The sequence below is a fragment of the Cricetulus griseus genome, chromosome 2 (assembly GCF_003668045.3).
Source record: "Cricetulus griseus strain 17A/GY chromosome 2, alternate assembly CriGri-PICRH-1.0, whole genome shotgun sequence".
Taxonomy (NCBI): Eukaryota; Metazoa; Chordata; class Mammalia; order Rodentia; family Cricetidae; genus Cricetulus; species Cricetulus griseus.
In genome coordinates, this window is record NC_048595.1 from 209,544,752 (window position 1) to 209,563,347 (window position 18,596).

Consider the following 18,596-nt stretch of genomic DNA (forward strand, 5'->3'; position numbering starts at 1 on the left):
ATGGCCTACTCCTGTAATCATATTGATGAATACCTTAATTGGCATCATAAACCTTCCTCTTTTCATCTAGTAATTGATAGAAGCAAACTGATGCATAGATACACAGCTAAGCACTGGGTGCAGCTCCCAGAGTCCAGTCAAAGAAAGGGAGGAGAGATAACATGACTAAAGGGGTAAAGACCATGATGGGGAAACCCACAGCTAATCCGAGCAAGTGGGAGCTCACTGATTCTGGACTGACAGCTGAGGAACCTATATAGGGCAGAACTAGGCCCTCTAAATACAGGTGACTGTTTATGGGGCCACTGGCAATGGAACCAGTATTTATTCCTAGTGCATAATTTTGGAGCCCATTCCCTATGGTGAGGTATCTTGTTCAGCCTAGATAGATACAACGGGGAGTGGCTTGGTCTTGCCTCAAACTGATGTGACAGATTTTATTGAATCCCCATGAAAGGCCTCACCCTCTCTGAGGAGTGAGTGAGATGGTAGAGTGGGAGGAAGGCTGAGGGAGCTGGAGAAGGGCAGGGAGGAGGAACTAGGATTGGTATGTGAAATAAAAAAGAAGCTTGTTTTAAAAACTTAAAATCAAAAGAATGCAGGAGTTTTGCATTCCCCCTCCCCCCCACAATGGGTTCAAGTAGATGTTATCAAGCAAAGATGCCACTGATTTCTATCCTGTGGAGGAGAGTCTATGCATGGCTTTTTCTCTCCTATAGACAATTAATGAGCTATGCACTTATTAGCAAATTTGTAATATATGACATTGGTATCAAAAAAGATTCTGCATTAATGACTAAAATGTTTGACATTCATTAATTTTGTGTTTTCTAAAGAATAATAATTTATCTGAGAATCATAATTTAACATACTTAAGTGTTAAAGTGTTAAGTGTTTCTCAAATTTTTAAGAGAAAACACAGAATAAACTGAACACATAGATTTTCTTATAGTAAACCCAGGTCCTGAGGCAGGCTCCCTTATTTTACAACCAGGAAAAATCTCTGTCTTTGAATATTTCTTCGAAAGTGTGGACACTATGTTCTTAGAGAGCCATTTATTCCCCTTTGGCAGTTTTTATGTGTTACTGAAGAGTCCAAGATGGATATTAACATTTTAAGTTGCCCTTTTAAACATTTTCCACTGGTATAGTTTTAAATTTCGGGAAAGTTAACTAGGCAGTCACTGAAAAGCATTCTTACACACACACACACACACACACACACACAGACACACACACACACACACATTTTTTCCTGATGAAACCAATTAATTACGTTTTTGATGATGATTCTATAGTTGAATTTTTAATCATCTCTATTTAATATTTAAACAATATATGTGGTGTCAGAATGTCTTTAATAGACTTGCTGTAGCTGGGATGAAACAACATGACCAAAAACACCTTGGGGAGAACAGTGTTTTTTACTAACAGTTAACAGATCATCATCACAAGGAGTAAGGACAGGACCTCTAACAAGGCAGGAAGCTGGAGGGAGGAACTCATGCAAGGCTGTCCTCCATGGTGCTGCTGTATACTGTCTTGTTATTCATGACTTGCTGAGCCTGGCTTTTTGATAGAACCAAGGACCGCTAGCCCAGGGATGGCATAACCCACAATGGATGGGGCTGTTCCCCATCAATCACTAATTAAGAAAATGTCCTACACCTGGATCTTAAGGAGGTGTTTACTTAATTGAGGTTGCTTTTTCTATGATGACCCAAGCTTTTGTCAAATTGACATAAAACTAGCTAGAACAGAGAATTACCCTTGCTTTATTGTTTGAGAGAATTCAGATGGTGACAAAGACTGGCACACACTAGGTACCAAATGCTCATTCTATGTGTCAAGCCCAGGCTTTCACTAAAATGAATGCAGGTGGTTCCTGAATACATATCTTCCAGTGTTTCAACAAAAATTAGATACCGTTCCTATACATTCCCTTATGTCTTCAATATGCCTTTCAAATTTCTATAAACAACAAATAAAGTAAAATCCAAAACCCATCCATAGGTCAATCTTGTAGCACCCATTTATAAATTGCATTGCACAGAAAAAATAAGTAAATCTATGTCATCAAAAGACATCCAACCACTTGTCCGAGGCATAACTTAATGTGTCTTCTTGAACATCATGTATATAGCTCAAAAACTGCCTTTTTGAATCCTACATCTAAATTTTTTCTGAGCCATCCCACAGAACACAAAAAAGTAACATTTCCTAATTGAATTTGATTTGAAAGGCAGGAATGAATGCAGACGATACACTCACTGAGAAAGTTAGCAGAAACTTCTTTTAACGTAAAATTTTTGTTTTATAGGATCATCAAGAGTAAGAAATTGATGTATTATTGGCTGATGTTCAATTTAAGGGTTCTTGTCTTTGCTGTAGAATCTAGTACAGAGTTGCTTGGTGATAGGTAGTCAGACCAAATTTTGAATGGAAGCACTGTTTTTTTCCCCTTTAGTCTCTGCTTATGGGAAGTTAGGCAATTTTCTTCTTTAATCTATATTAGAGAAAATTGAAAAATAATATAAAATATCAGAGCATAGAAAACACACTGCATGTTTGAAGTTTAGTCAGGATACTAGGAAAGAAGCAGACAGATAACACAGAACTTCATCACTGGAGACATACAAAGTTGAATGCCATGTTATTCAAAGTTCAGTAGTTGGGCCATAGTGGAGTAGACTCTGGTAAGCTTCCTGCTTACCATAGTGGAGTAGACTCTTGGGTAAGCTTCCTGCTTACCCAAGAATTGACTTGAATATGGACTGCTGTGATAAAGAGAAACAAATGACTTTCATCCAGGAATTTCCAAACTTGCAGTGGGCTTATTTCACTTGGATTTTAATTAAACCTATACTTGACAGGAGTGAGAGAGGAACTCATGCCCCAAACAAAAGCTGGCTAAGATGTGGCACATAATTTCTTGCTTGGTTGTTTTCCAACTTCCTCGTCTCTCCTTCTCTCTGTCTTTCCACTTACTTAAGAGAGGTGGGTTAAAGTAATAGGAGGTTAAGGTAATAGTGTTTGAGCAATCACTCAAAATAACAAAAGAGACAAAGGAATATAAATTATTAAGATTGCACAGTAAAATAAAAACAATAAGATGCAAGCCAAATGCATTAAGAACTAGAAAAAAACAAAAAACAAATAATATATTTAGTAAAGAATGACTGAGTCTGTGGCTCAGATCTAGAGAATATGCTTAGCATTCAATCTCTGGCCATATGCAAAAGGAAAATAATTGAATGAGGTTATCTAAGTAGAATAAAAAACCAATGAACACATGTTTTGTACTGAACTTTGTGACTGTGATAAAGCACTTATTATCCCTTGCAGCATTATGTACAACAGTGAACTCTGTTACTGCTAAGGAAGTACAGCAGAAACAATAGAAGAGGATGCTTCCTAGCTAACTTGCTCTCTGGTTGGCTGCCTGGGGCATGACTAGTTAGCTTTTACACAGCTAGCGAACATCTCCAAAATCAATGTTGCTGCCCACTGTAGGATGGACAATCCTACATCAGTTAGTAATCAAAACAATCCCTAGCCGGGTGTTGGTGGTGCATGCCTTTAATCCCAGCACTTGGAAGGTAAAGGCAGGTGGATCTCTAAGTTGGAGGCCAGCCTGGTCTCCAGAGCAAGTGCCAGGATAGGCTCCAAAGCTACACAGAGAAACCCTGCCTCAAAGAACCAAAAAAAAAAAAAAAAAAAAAAAAGACAACCCCTATCAATGATGCCCACAGACCAAAATAACTTTTTAAATAAAACTACTCAATAGTTAAAAAAAAAGCACCACAGGTATGCCATGGAAAGCTTCATGGATAACAGTTGAAAGTCCTTTGCAGTTAAGACAGGGTAGAGTTCAAATTGCAATATGACTTACACTGTAGCAGTGGTAAAGTTTCTTTCCACTTCCAGATTCTTTGAATTAGAAGAGTGTTTCTTCTTCTTCTTCTTCTTCTTCTTCTTCTTCTTCTTCTTCTTCTTCTTCTTCTTCTTCTTCTTCTTCTTCTTCTTCTCCTTCTCCTCCTCCTCCTCCTCCTTTTCCTCCTCCTCCACTTCCTCCTCCTCCTCTTCCTCCTCCTCCTCCTCTTCCTCCTCCTCCTCCTTCTTCTTTCTCTTCTTTTCTTCTTTGCTGTCATCTTGTCTTCCTCATTTTTCCCTCTGTGGTGTTTCACTGTCTGTCTGTATATGTCTGTGTGAGAGAGAGTAAAAGAAAGAGACAGAAATTTATATGTACATGCACATTTTTGTGTAACTGTGTAAACCTATGAACATGTAAGGAGGTCACATTTGGATGCTGGGTGTCCTTCTCAGTTGTTCTTTTGCTTAGTCCTCTGAGAAATATTCACAATGGATCTGGGGTTGGTGACTTCTTAATCTTCATCTTTCTACCATGTACCCTTCACAGTGCTAGAATTACAGGGACAATTAAACATGCCTAGATAATTTGTGTGTGTCCTGGACACTTGAACTTAAGTTGTCATGATTGCTCAGTAATTATCTTATCCCTTGAGCCATCTCCCAGGCCTCTGGCCTGATCTTTTTTTTTCTTGGTGCCAGTCTGATATAATTAAAAAACCTAAACATAATGCTAGGCTCAAATAAAAACCTAAATCATGCAAATTTATAAAAAGTGTTTCTACTGGTACCATCTCTAATCTACCCAAATTTCTCAATATTAAAGCTAGTCATTGTGACAGATGAAACAATCTTTCATGTAGAGGATGGGTGTCTCAGATCGATCATAGATGATCCAGTAGAATACTATATTCATATAAGAAGACATTAAGCATAGAAAGTCAGACCAGAGTCAAGAGACACATACTATCTCATGAATTGGTAGTCTGGCAGGCGTATGAGAGTCTGAGCTAGAAGAAATTTCATAATGTCTCTCTGAGCACAGGAATGATTAGGACAAACTTCACAGTGTCCAGTTCCAAATAGGACTCAACATCTGAAAAGTATTTATGTCAAAGAAGGGCCCTCAGTGAATGTAATTCCACATGGTATGCCAGAGCTCCAACTAGGTGATATCAACTTTTACACAATAGTCAAGTCCAAGTCATTGCTAAAAAAAAAAGAAGAAAATTATCACACAAATTATATTTCTTCAATTGGAACTAAGTCAGAAATCAATTGCAAAGTTCCTCCTACCAACAATAATTTAAACACACACACACACACACACACACACACACACACACACACACACATACATCCTTACACACACACACACACACACACACACACACACACACACACACACACACACACACAGCATAGGGGTAGGGTACAGATCAGTGGCTGAGCAATTGCCTAGCATGTATAAGGTCTTGATTTCAATCCCAAGCACTGCAAGAAAAAACATTTGTACTAGAACATATTGATAGTAGTTGTATGCCAAGTCTCTGTTCTTAATAATTTTCCCTGTACTCTTTTCTCATTCTTGCTATGCTCATGCTCACTTTTTATTCAGTCTTTTATAGAGTGATAATGCTTCCGAGAAATTCTTTCAGCACATGCATGGCTATTGTCTGCATTGACTTTAAGGAATTCACTATCAAATATTATGGATTATTTAAGGAGTGATACACTGAACACTATGATTGAGATCATGTTTTTGTAATTGTTTTCTCACAGCTAAGACACGCTTATGTTACAGACCCCTTTCATTGGCAATTATTGACAACTCTATATACATAGCCAGCCAACTTTAGAATTTGAATCATGCAAAAATAAGGCTACCTCAGTGAACCTACCAGAAACTTTCCTAGTGACCTAAAAAAGAGAGAAGAGACAAAAGCCACCAGTGACTATTTTTCATGCTCCACATTCTAGGAACTTTTTTTTAATCAATATGTAATAACTTCAAAAGCCAAATGTACGGTCCTTTGAGTAGATGGCTAGTATGCAGAAGTGGTAACTGGTAGAGTTATCTTAGGTTATTTCTAGAAGATATTTAATAAAGTGAAGAATTGGCATGATTAGATATAATTCATCAATGTAGCTAACTCAGATAATAAGGGCTCTGGGTGAATTATTTTCACTGACTTATCAGGTTTGGCTATCAGCATGTAAAAGAAGATCAAGTTAATAAGTTAATTGTTGAACTTGTTCATGACTTATGGATCATGTATGGCACTTTGGGAGACTGAAGTTTCAAACTGAGTAAACAGGAGCAATAACTGGTGGGGGTGATGCAGGGGAGAATATGGTATTTATGAATAAGCCTAGCAATTGCCTTTGGAACCAGATGTATGCATTGTTAAAGGGATGTACTATTAGGTTTCAAATTCCTTATGTTTCTTAAAACCCTTATTCCTTTTCACAAAACTAAACATGGAATCAACAATTTTAATTTGATTTCTATAGAGAAAGGATAATCGAAAACAGCTTATATTTTTAAATATACTGATCAAAAAATAGTTGAGGAGCTATCAACTATTCATACAAAACACAACTTTAATGACAGTATTTAATATTTTATATTTTCATTAGGTAATTGCCCTTCAGAAACCTGACTGGTGAAAATGGGTTTATGAAAAGAATCATAATATGAGTATGATAATTATGTCCTCAAATGACATTTATTGGCATCCAAATCTTATTATAAACTCTCAGCCAAAACCAGAAATAAGTTAGATGGTGTTAGTTATTAGGCAACGACATAGTTTTCCACTATGGAATATTAGAAAGGTCAGCATGTTTCCAAGGCAACCATCTATATATTTTCTTGCAAACAAGCATCCAGAAAAGTTTATTCATTGTCTGAAATCTTTTTTTTTATTTAAAGAATACTTTATTAGTTTTTGTAATCAAACCCAAGTAGATAAGACCTTACATATTTAATACAATGTGTTACCCCTGTACAAATGGAAAAAAATTAAGTTCAACATATCTAGACCAATATGGCTGTTAATTTCTGTACAATGCCAACTCAACACGGTAAGCTGGTATACTTTTTTCAAAGTTGACAGCACAGCTAATGTTCCAAAAATTCAAAATTATATATATATATATATATATATAATATATATATATATGTAGTATGTTATGCATCAATAGAGGTTCTGCAGTCATTTGAACAAAATTGTAGCGACATCCAGCACACTCCATTAAAAAAAAAAAAAGTAAAAAACAAAATCACAGAAAACAGCATAGTTCTGTTACTCTTGTGGTACCTGGCATCTTATTTGAAAGACATGAACATAAAAATACCTTTAGAAGTTTTTTCTATGGCTATTGGTAATTCAAAGTCACATTGAGTAGATGCTCTAGGTGGGGACTTCATGTGAAGAATGCTAGAGAGGAAATGGTTTCTAAGTGAATCACTCCACTCCTCAAATATCAGGTAAAGAACACTCCCCAGGCACCTACAATAGTCTCCTTTGCCACTGGTAAAGAGACAATCCCAGTGACTAAAGAAAACATGTCCTGGAGTAAAGGAACAGGGAAGTTTCTGAGTGAGGAAAATGGTCTGGAGTTCAGAAGGATACATACTGTGTGTTTCTGGGAATGGCGACAAAGCATTTAAAATTTGCTAAATTAATTATTTTCAGGGTTTTTGTCAGATGCCAAAGTTGGATCTCTAGATGTAGAGTTCATTGATGCTCAAGTTAGTCGCTCTTTAGATGTAGACTCCAAATCACAGATGGCTCAAAGAGGGTAGAATCTCTGTTTTTTTTTTGTAGACAGAATGATGTGACTGAGTTGAGAGTTGAAGGCACAACTCTGGAAGCCTGGAGACAATAAGGCAATGCATGCGGGGTGAATCGACAGCCTTGCAGGGAAGTCTACATAGGTTGGTCTTCACAGGACTTCATTCTCTAGTTGACTGTAAGATCTCCGAGAGCAGAGACCAGAATTTAATTCTCCTTGGTCTCAAAATATCAGTCATGAAAATGGGTCGGAGAAAGGATAATTGAGTAGGAAGATAGACCAACACATATGTCTTTTAATCGAACCAAAACTCCTTGGGTCATATTCAACTACATTCTTATAAATATGCTTGCATCTTACTGTCTGGTATTGATTCCTTCTGAATTTTGGATTTATCAGATACGAAATGGCCATGACAAATTCTATTGTAATGATCTAAGTGTCAGGCAGAGGCTGGAAAGTTACTGTGAGTTAGCCTGTTCTACACAGTGAGTCCCAAGATAGCCTGAGTTTCTACATCAGACATTATCTCAAAACTAAAATAACTATAAAAAAGAGTGGAAGAGACTGTTTGTCACCCAAAAGCCCTTGTTGCTCTTGCAGAGGACTGGAGGCCAGTTCCCAGCATCTATGTTTAGCAGCTCACCAACTACCAATAGTTCCAAATTCCAAATTCCAGAGATCCCAATTCATCTCTGACTTAGGCAGGCATCTGCTTGCAAGTGCACATGCTCAGGTACATCCATTCACACCATAAAAATAAAGGCCTTCCAGGTACTGAAAAAGGAGTAAACAAAGAGAGGGGAATAGATTGTGTCACCCAGTGCCAGTGTTTGATGTGCTCTATGATACTGCTTAGTAGGTGCTGTTGAAAAAGGAGATGGTGTTTTCTCTAAACAATCAAAGACATGGTGACACTAAAATCAACTGGCCTGCTATGTTCCCTGGCTCTGCGTATTTCTCCCTTGGCAGGGGTAGCTTGCACCCAGTCCCTTTCCTCCCAAGGAATTTCTCATGCTCATCAATCACTTTGCTTTCCTGGGTTTCTGTTTAACAGACTTCCCTTCCTATTTAATTATTCAATGGGTAACATTTACAGAGACCCTGGGAACTGCTGCAAATGGGGAGGGGAGTTAAAGACTTTGCAAGAAGTAGCTTATTTAAAACCCATCCTTAAATAGACAGAAGTATTTTTGGTTTGAGGATGAGGTTCTGGAATGCAGAATGATACAGTTAGAATTTACATCTGTTTGCAGTTATTGAATGCCAGAGAAGGATTAGAACCTGGGAGACCCATAAAATCATCAATGGCTCTTCAATTTGGCTATATCTCCACTGGTTCTACTCTTCTCATAAGAAAATAAAAAAGGTGCACCACAATAGAATACCACTGTTTACACTTCAAAAATTGTATCTCATTTAAACTTAGGCCTGTATTTTGTTTGGTTCATGCTGTTTCTCATCACATGTGACTGGTCAATGGTTTCAGAATGACAAGCCTACAATTCTATTTAGATCTCCCCATGTCAAACTTATGTGAAAAATCAGAGGCATATTGCTGAATGGAGTGGAAGTCCTGACCCAAGAATAAGTTTTTGAGCCACATTTCCTTAACAAAAGCTTTGTTTGCTTGTTTGTTTACTGAAGAAGTTATCAAAATATGTTCACAGTGAAACACATTGTTTTTGAAGGGAGGCAATTAATCATGTATCTTAAATAACAAGACCCTGACCAGTGAATGCTTTTTGAAAATAAAACACTGCATTTAAAATGGTAAGTTTTCATGTTCTGGAAAACTCAGTTATTTTCACCTTTTCCTTCACTCAAAGAGTACCCAACAAATGACACGTTGTTCATGTCCTTTTTCTGTGGGGCTATTGCCTCAATTATCTGTGTGATTGCTTCATTGTGGAACTTTACTTTGCCTGTGCAGGGCATTGCCCTGGCTCATAATTGCCTGGCCTATTATTTGCAGCACATGGATAATTACTATGCTGTGAACATCAATTTTGTTGCATTGTGCTGAGTGGCGCTACTTCCAGGGGAAAATGATGATAGCTGTGGTTCTCAGTAGGGGGTGGGCTGTTGCTCAGGGCTAGAGCACTGCCCAGTAATTCCCTCTTTACAAGTAAGACTATACATAGTACATCCTAGAAGTCCTTCATTACAGCATTTGTTTTCTGCTTGTTAACATCATTTCACGCCGGATGGGCATCAGTGCAATTTTCCATTTTGTTTCATCAAATTAAGAGAAGAAAGGAGGCTGTCTTGCAAGGTTTTTATTTTATAGACAGTTGGTCATTTCATTAACACTTTTCATATTCTTGTTTGCTACAATAGATGATGATGGTAAAAAGATTTTCCCCCATTAACTTATAAGAGACCAGCATTTTCATTTATTTATTTATTTATTTATTTATTTATTTATTTATGGGGGGGCTGAGAAATATTGATCGGCCACAAAGGACATTTATTAAAATGTAACCAGCATCTTAGTGCCCGCAAGTAGCTCGAACTTTAACAGATTAAATAGTCATGGAGAAAGAAATCAATACATCTTGGATTCCTCAGCTTTGGACTCTGCCAACAATGTGGCCTGGCAAATTAAGAAAGAAATAAACAAATGTGTTTGCTCTGATTGTTTAAAGAACTTCAATGTGGAAGCAAATACATTACTACTGTTGCTTGAGTGGCTGGTTTGCATGTGGATACTCATGTGCAATGCTGGGAGTAAGTACAAAGTCCACCATTGGAATTCCTGACCACAGAGGGAGGTAAAGTAACGCCAGGGCAAAGATGCTACTGAGGCCAACTGCACTGTGAAGCACAAGGTGAATTCAGGAGACATTTACATAGCTACTACTATACATTGTTTTGTTCTTTGTAATTGTTTTACTTTGTTTTATTGCAATTTAATTGATAAATTAACTCATTAACTAATTAATTAAGTGAATCCCAATTTATGGGACCAAAGAGTTAGAGCTTCTGACCTTAATGTTGCAATAAGTAGTGACTTGGTGTCAATAAAACATATGTGATACAAAAGAAAGATCACATGTTGGATATTACTAGCCTCCATGGTGAGTTAGGATTCAATACCTCTTCTAGGGTGTTAGCACAAAATCTATTACTTTGAAGTCCACATCTCAGAGAGGATCAGAAATGAGAAAATCACCAGCCAATGAATGGCTCATTTTAATATTTGACTTACAGAGATTTCTTAACATTGTCATTATGTTGAGTGATATGTTACAGACCTGTTAAAATCCCACTGCCAAAATTCATCTATCTGTTTTAATTTATCCTTCAAGGCTTCAGTGATAAAATGTCTGACAGAGGTGGCATTGGAGAGTTTAAAGAGTACCACCAATCCAGATTCACGGATGCCCCATACCCCAGACCAGCAAACCCCAGCACAGGACCACAATCAGAATTGAAATGTTTTCAAAGGGCTCCAGTAAAACAGTCACTGTGGCTGGAGAATCTCCATTTGTGGCGTATCCTAAAGACTTCCTATTACCTGAACTTTCTTTGAAAATAAATAAAAAATGTTACTCAGGGAAAAAGGGGCTTCTTCCAGAATAAGACAGATTATGCTGGTATCATCTTAGAGGAAACAGATAAGGTCTGATTTGGGCTTATCATATTTACATAGCCTTTTATAAATGATGACTTGACTTGACTTGGATAAATTGTAATTTATTCTACTCATTGAGCATCATTTCTTGATCTTCGTCCATGGGGATTTTGAACTGAGTGCTATCCTTTAGTTGTAACGACTTTGCCAGCTCCCTCATTGTGTATAGCAATGCCAAGGCTAGGAATATAAAGAGGACACTTCCCATGGAACTGCTTTACCCTGCATCGTTGTCTTCCTATGGGGCCCTGGAGATGGTATTGCCACACAGGGTACACCTTCCTCAGTGATCTCAGAAGGAAAGTTAAGCACATCCTCCTGCTGTGCTGTACTTGTTGGGTGCATTCTAGTCTTTATCTTGCTCTTAGTTATAAGCTCCCTAGTTGGATAGTAACCCCAATGGAGGTAAAGGATAATGAATGTTGCTTAGATATTAGCCCTTGCTACACTGAGCACATGTCTGTGAATAAAGTGTATATTCAGAGTGTTTTTAAAAAACAAGAAAACTTTGAAAAACTTACCCCTGCAGCATATTTCAATTTAATAATTTGTCCTGTGGCAACTTCATGTTTAAGCTATCCTCAAAATTTCAAATTATATGCCATCTGTATACTTTATTACACTTATTATGTTCCTGATTGATACTGATGTCTCAGGAGCATTTCTCATAGTAACACAATATATTTACAAGGATGGACAAGGCATGCATTACTCACAAAGAAACAAAATATGAATAAAGCATAATGAGTAAAACATTTACATTAACTTTAAAACTACCTCGCACAAAAGAAGCTTGATCTTGTAGACTGTGTGAAAAGAAAGAAAATGCATGTAATGATATCATTAAATAACTAAACAGTCTAAGAAAAGAAACGCCAATCGTTATTGGCTCCTAAAGTAGAATTGAACTCATAAAAGAGCAAAAGTGGAATTTTCAAATACTTTAAACACATTTAAGACAACTAGTTAGCAGTGAACAAAGAAGGAATTCAAAGAGAAAAACGTACTAAGTTCTGAAATCAGTAAGGATCTCATAAACCAAAGATAAATGAAAAAGCAAAACAAAGCAAGAAATAAAGTCTGGAAGCTCAAAGCATCAGGCCTGCAAAGATAAAGAGGGTGCTGCACAGGCAGAGAATATTATCTCTTTAACCAGCAGAACAATAGTGGTAAGCTTCCCCCCTCTCCTACTAGAAAGGGGTGCAGTGCAAAGATAGGGAAGGCCCAACGATTGCTCAAGGGCTCTCATTTTAAGGCTCTCCTGAAAGCCTTCTCCTATCCAAGATGCTAATATATGTGAGGTTTGTTGTGAGTGTGGGTGTGTGCATGCACAAACTTATGGAATTGTTCTTCGAATTTTGTAGCACTTGTTTCCAGGTTTACTAGAACAACATGGATTTAACTCACAGTTTTCTTCCCATACAGAAGTCAGAGGATATCAGACTGAATTTTGCTGGTTTGGGTTATAATATCCCAAGCTTGCTTGCTTTCTTCTTTTTTTACACAGCTGTTTCTTTGTCATGCATAACCATTTCCTTCTACATATAACCATAATCCTGCCATGGCGATTCTTATTATAGTTCCCATACAATGAGATTCTTATATATTATATTGTGCCTTTGTTTTTGTCCACATGCTCATGAGATAATTCTATTACAAATGATCTCATTTTTAAGGTATGGGGATTATCTGCTTTGTTTAGTACATTCTGTATTAGAGTTCTGTAGGGATAGAGAACCAATACCTCCTGTGTAAAGGAAAAGTTTTCTTTTCTTTTCTTTCTTTTTTTTTTCATGATAACAAGCTCTTGTGTATATAGCAGTTTGTGTGCCTTGTCAAGCCATATACAAGGTGAAGAAAGGGGTGACTTAGGTATTACTCAGTTTGAGTCCTGATATTTGGGAAGAGGAAAAGGAGGATATTCTAGCTTCTAAAAAGAGGTAGCAGAGTTTGTCCTTTATCTTTCATGTTGCTGCGTCTAGTGGCTGGATTTTGTCACCTCACCTTAGGGACAACGACCTTTTACACAGTCTACTGCCTGAAATTCTAATATTTTCCAGAAATTCCCTCAGAGACATACCTATCCTGACATCCTTTCTCTTACTAGAGTTAATAAAAAATAAGCTCATTTAATTATCATCATTTTAAATGTAGATCTTTATTCATGTGTGGGTGACTATCAGGCTTAAAATCAGTCTTTGCATTTATGTATATAAACACTGGTCCCATACTTGTCAATGAAGTGTTCAAAAAACAGCAACTCAATGTTTGTGTCCAAAACTTTGGTGAGAGTTAGCTCGTTAGATTTTTTGACTCAGCTAAAGTCATTTGCAAAGACAGAATTTCAAATGGGTAAATGCCTCCACAGATTGGCAAATCAATGGGATATTTTATTTAAAACAATGTCATATTTTTGCTTGTGAGCCTAGCCCTTAATGGCTGAGCTATCTATCCCTCCAGCCCAGAAGGCAAATGGATGGAACTAGAAGAAACTGTCCTGAGTGAGGTAGCCCAGTCACAAAAGACAAATATGGTATATACTCATTCATATATGAGTTTTAGACATAGAGCAAAGGATTACCAGCCTACAATCCTCATCACCAAAGGAACTAGGAAACAAGAAGAACTTTAAGAGAAGAATGCATGGACCCTGGAGAATGGGAAGTGGACAGGATCTCCTGAGCTAATTGAGAGCATGAGGATAGGGGAGAGGGAGCTGGGAGAATGAGAAGGGGAGAGGAGGCAGGGAAAGGAGGAAAGGGAGGAACAGGAAGGTTGAGTCTGGGGAAGAATAGAGAAAAACAGGATGAGATATACCATACCAGAGGGAGCCATTATAATTTTGAGGAGAGATCAGGCACTAGGGAGATTTCCAGTGATCTACAAGAATACAAGAATGACACCAACTGACAATCTAGGCAATGGTGGAGAGGCTACCCTAAATGCCTTTCCTCTATAATGAGACTGATGAGTGCCTTATGTGCCATCCTAAAGCCCTCATCCAGTGGCTGATGGAAGCAGAGGCAGACACCCACAAGAAAACACTGAACTGACCTCTGGAACCCAGTTGCAGAGAGGGAGGAGTGAAGAGCAAAGAGGTTGGGACCAGGCAGGTGAAACCCACCGAAACAGCTGACCTGAGCAAGGGGGAGCACATGGACCCCATACTGATATCTGAAAGGCTTGCATGGGACTGACCCAGACCCCTCAATGTGGATGTCTATTTATCCCTGGTGTAAGAAGGGAATTTGGGAACCCATCCCACATGGAGGGATGCTCTCTCAGCATGGACATATGGGGGAGGGCCTAGGCCCTGTCCAGGATGATATGACAGACTTTGGGGAACCCCCATGAAGGGCCATACCCTCCCTGGGGAGCAGGGGGGGAATGAGGTGGGAGGCTGATGGGAGTTGGGGGGAAGGGAAGAGAAGGGAGACGAGATTCCCATGTGAAGCAGCCTTGTTTCTAATTTGAACTAACAACAACAAAAAATATCTCCTGGGGGGAAAAGGAAAACATCCAGCTGAAAGGCATTTTCTTAATTAATGATTGATGGGGGAGGACCCAGCCCTTTGTGAGTGGTGCCATCCCTTGGCTGGTGGTTCTGGGTTCTATAAGAAAGCAGGTTGGGCAACTCATGGGGAGAAATTCAGTAAGCAGCTGGCCTCAATGCCCTCTGAATCAGCTCCTGCCTCCTGGTTCTTGCCCCGTTTGAGTTCCTGTTCTGACTACCTTCAGTGACAAACAGAAATGTGGAAGTATAAGACAAATAAACACTTTTATCCCAGAAAAAAATAAAACAATCTTGCCAGGCAGTAGTGATGCACAGCTTTAATTCCAACACTAGGGAGGCAGAGGCAGGCAGATCTCTGTGAGTTCGAGGCCAACCTGGTCTACAAGAAAGGTCTAGTTCCAGGAAAGCCTCCAAAGCCAGAGAGAAACCCTGCCTCAAAAACAAAACAAAACAAAACAAACAAACAAACAAAAATCTTTTTTTTTATTTTTACATACCAATCCAAGCTCCTTCTCCTGACCATCCTGTAGCTCCCCTAACTTCCCCCCACCCCATCCCCCACCTATTTCTTAGACAGGGTGAGGTCTCCAGTGGAGAGTCAACGAAGTCTGTGAGATATTTTCTTGATTAAGGATTAACATGAGAGGACCCAGGCCACTTTTGTCAGTGCTGTTTCTCTGGGTAGGTAGTCCTGGATTGTATAAGAAAGGAGTTGGGCAAGCCATGAGAAGCTACCCAGTAAGCAACAATTTTCTAAGGCCTTTGCTTTACTTCCTGCTTCCTGGATCCTGTATTAAGTTCTGTGTTGTTTTCCTACAATAGTGTACTATTACTGGAAGTAGAAGATAAAATAAACCCTTTCTTCTTATCACAATAGAGAAAAATAAAAAAACCTAAGGCACCTTTCTCAAGAAAGTCAACATATATTTTGACACAGCTGTTTGAAACACAGACTGCAGCTGTTTCATCTGTCCTTGGATTACATTGTGTTTTAGGTTATGTAATGGTGTCTAGTGCAACACAGTCTATATACCTCTGAAAGATATAAGCCATTCCTGTGAAGACAACCAGCTTGGAAGGGCTTAGTCATGGGCATTGCACTTTGTAATGGACCCCTGCTTTGTTATCAGTTTTCATATGTAAATGACTAATGCTTTGCATTTCTATGCGTTGGCTCAATACTTTTTCAAATTAAAAGTGACACCATACAACACATGACCTCGAGATGCTATATCAAAAGCCATGGACATGTCTGTGCAGAAGCAATTATTTGTCACTGAGTCACATGAAGATAGTTATTATTTTTCCCACTCTGCTATCCAATGATACTTATTAGAAGAAAACAATCTCACTTGAAGGCTAAAGGGGGGACTATATCTAAGAAATAATATGTATAAATAAAATCAAGGTGTATTTAGTTCCAAGGCTCAAGAAACAGCATGTTTTGGCTGAAATTTCACAATATTGTTTTTTTTTTTCTTTGTCTTAATCCTTAGTAGAACATATAAAGTCAAGGAAAATATCACTTGTATCTAGAATCTATCTACTAATCTCAAGAAAATCAAGTTTTCAAACTGAAGTCCTGAAAACTCCGTACCATTCCTGGGAGCTTCCTTTCAGTCTAGAGGCATCTATGAGAACAGAAGTGGTTAAATAATCTTTGATTAGTATTTAAGTCTAGTGTTTATCTTTCTTCTTGGTATTTTAATATGTTCTTACAAAAGTGTTCAGTTAAAGGAGAAATTACTTTATTGACATAAATCATTGCCTGTTGCAGATATGAATCTAGAGGGTAAAGTGAGGTTGTGAATACTGGAGAAAAGAGAAGAGACCATTCTGTGTCAATAAAATCCTCTACACACCCACCATAAGAAGATCAGGAACAAGTTACATAGGTCTTTATGTTCCTTAAAGTTAAGCAGGATGAGATGGCTCAGTTTATAAAGTACTTTTTGGCTAACAGTTGACATGAGTTTGACTCCAAAGTCCCATATACAAGTGTAGACAGAGGACACAAATGAGTAAACTTAGCACTAGATGATTGAGACTGAAGGATACCTAGAGATTGTTGGACAGCCAATCTACTCAAATAAGCAAGTTTTAGGTTCAGTGAGACTTTATATCAAAAAATAAAGTGAGGTGATTAAGGGAAACATCCAATATTCATCTTTGACTTCCACCACCCAGGTATATAAAGTCATCCAAACAGGAACATACACATACATCTGCAGAGGAAAAGAATATGAATACACTAATATTAGCTGGCTATACAAGTTGATAAAAGCTGTTTTACATGAGATAAGCCCTTCACCTTGTGAAAAATTTATCTCAGTCACCATCTGCTTAGAGGGCTATTCTTGATCACTGTTTAGAGTTTAAAATGACTTAGTTATTTTCCTATACTGAATTCATTATTTTGTTAAATATTTGAGTTTCATAGACAACATGTCCAACTGTAACAGGACTTGGAATTCTTTGTGTCACTTTCCTTAGAGTACATCCTACAAGCCTGGTTGCCTCTTATACTTAGACCTAGTATAGTAGTAGCAAGCAAGGAATAGAATTAAAGTCCCTTTGGTAATGGTTACAATCCTGTTTCTAAAGCATGATTGGTTCCAATTTTCAAAATATTATGAAATCTTAACAAAACAAGTGATAAAAGAAAATCTGCAACACCAATAAAAGTTCCTTGCTCTGAGGATATGTTTAATAGTTCCTACATGTATAACATTAAAATTTTATCAAGAAATCAGGGAAAGGACATTTTGTACACAGAAATCAATTTACCTAGCTACTATCTGCAAGACTTGCTTGTAATTTATTTTGCCTCAAAGAATACATTGCTTCTAAACCCAATTCTATTCCATTTCAGTGTGTATAAGAGAAAGGGATAAGAATATATTTGCTTCAAGCATAAGTAAAAGATTTAAATTTCTAAATGTAGCTGACAAAAAATAAAATCTCTGGTGAAGGAAAATGAAGGTTTGTGATGTCCACTAGTGTTTTTAGGGTATGTATGCTTGAGTGAAGAAAAAAAAAAACGCTATGGTCGTATATAGGCTCCTCTGTTGCTTTGCATGATGAACCAATCTATTTATCAAAGGGAAACAAAAATGTCCCAGATCAATCCATGCTTAGAAAGCAGTATAGTATATGAAACATTGGCTCCAAATAAGTATAGTGAGTATAGTTGAAGTGAGTCCTGCCATGCTCTGTCTAGAAAAAATAGATCAGAATGATAAATAGGTAGATAGATAGATAGATAGATAGATAGATAGATAGATAGATAGATAGATAGATAGATAATGGGTGGGTAGGTGAGTGAATGGATGGATAGATGGATACACACATATATTCCCAGATACATGGGGGCATAAATATATAGATGTATCCTCCCTAGGCCGGCCCAGACAAGTTTGAATGTTGTATAAAGTTGAGATTAAGTATTAGTTAACATTTTTAACACCTGTGTTTTGGTAGTTACCATAAATACAATTCAGTTTAATAATCCAGAAAATATGTACAATTTACTATGTACAATTTAGGAGGTTCTGAGATTTCATACCAAAACCAGTGGCATGACATTAATACATTTAATAATAAATAGATTCTTACTGATTCTGCAGTTGTTATAAGGGTTCTCCTGACCATATGATACCCAAGATTGTACTGCTTAAGAGACACAGCCTGTTACTGAATTCCTGCAACTAGGAGCCAATCTGGATTTCAGCATTAGATCAGTGTTTCCCACAGGACTGTGACCTCCATCACAGG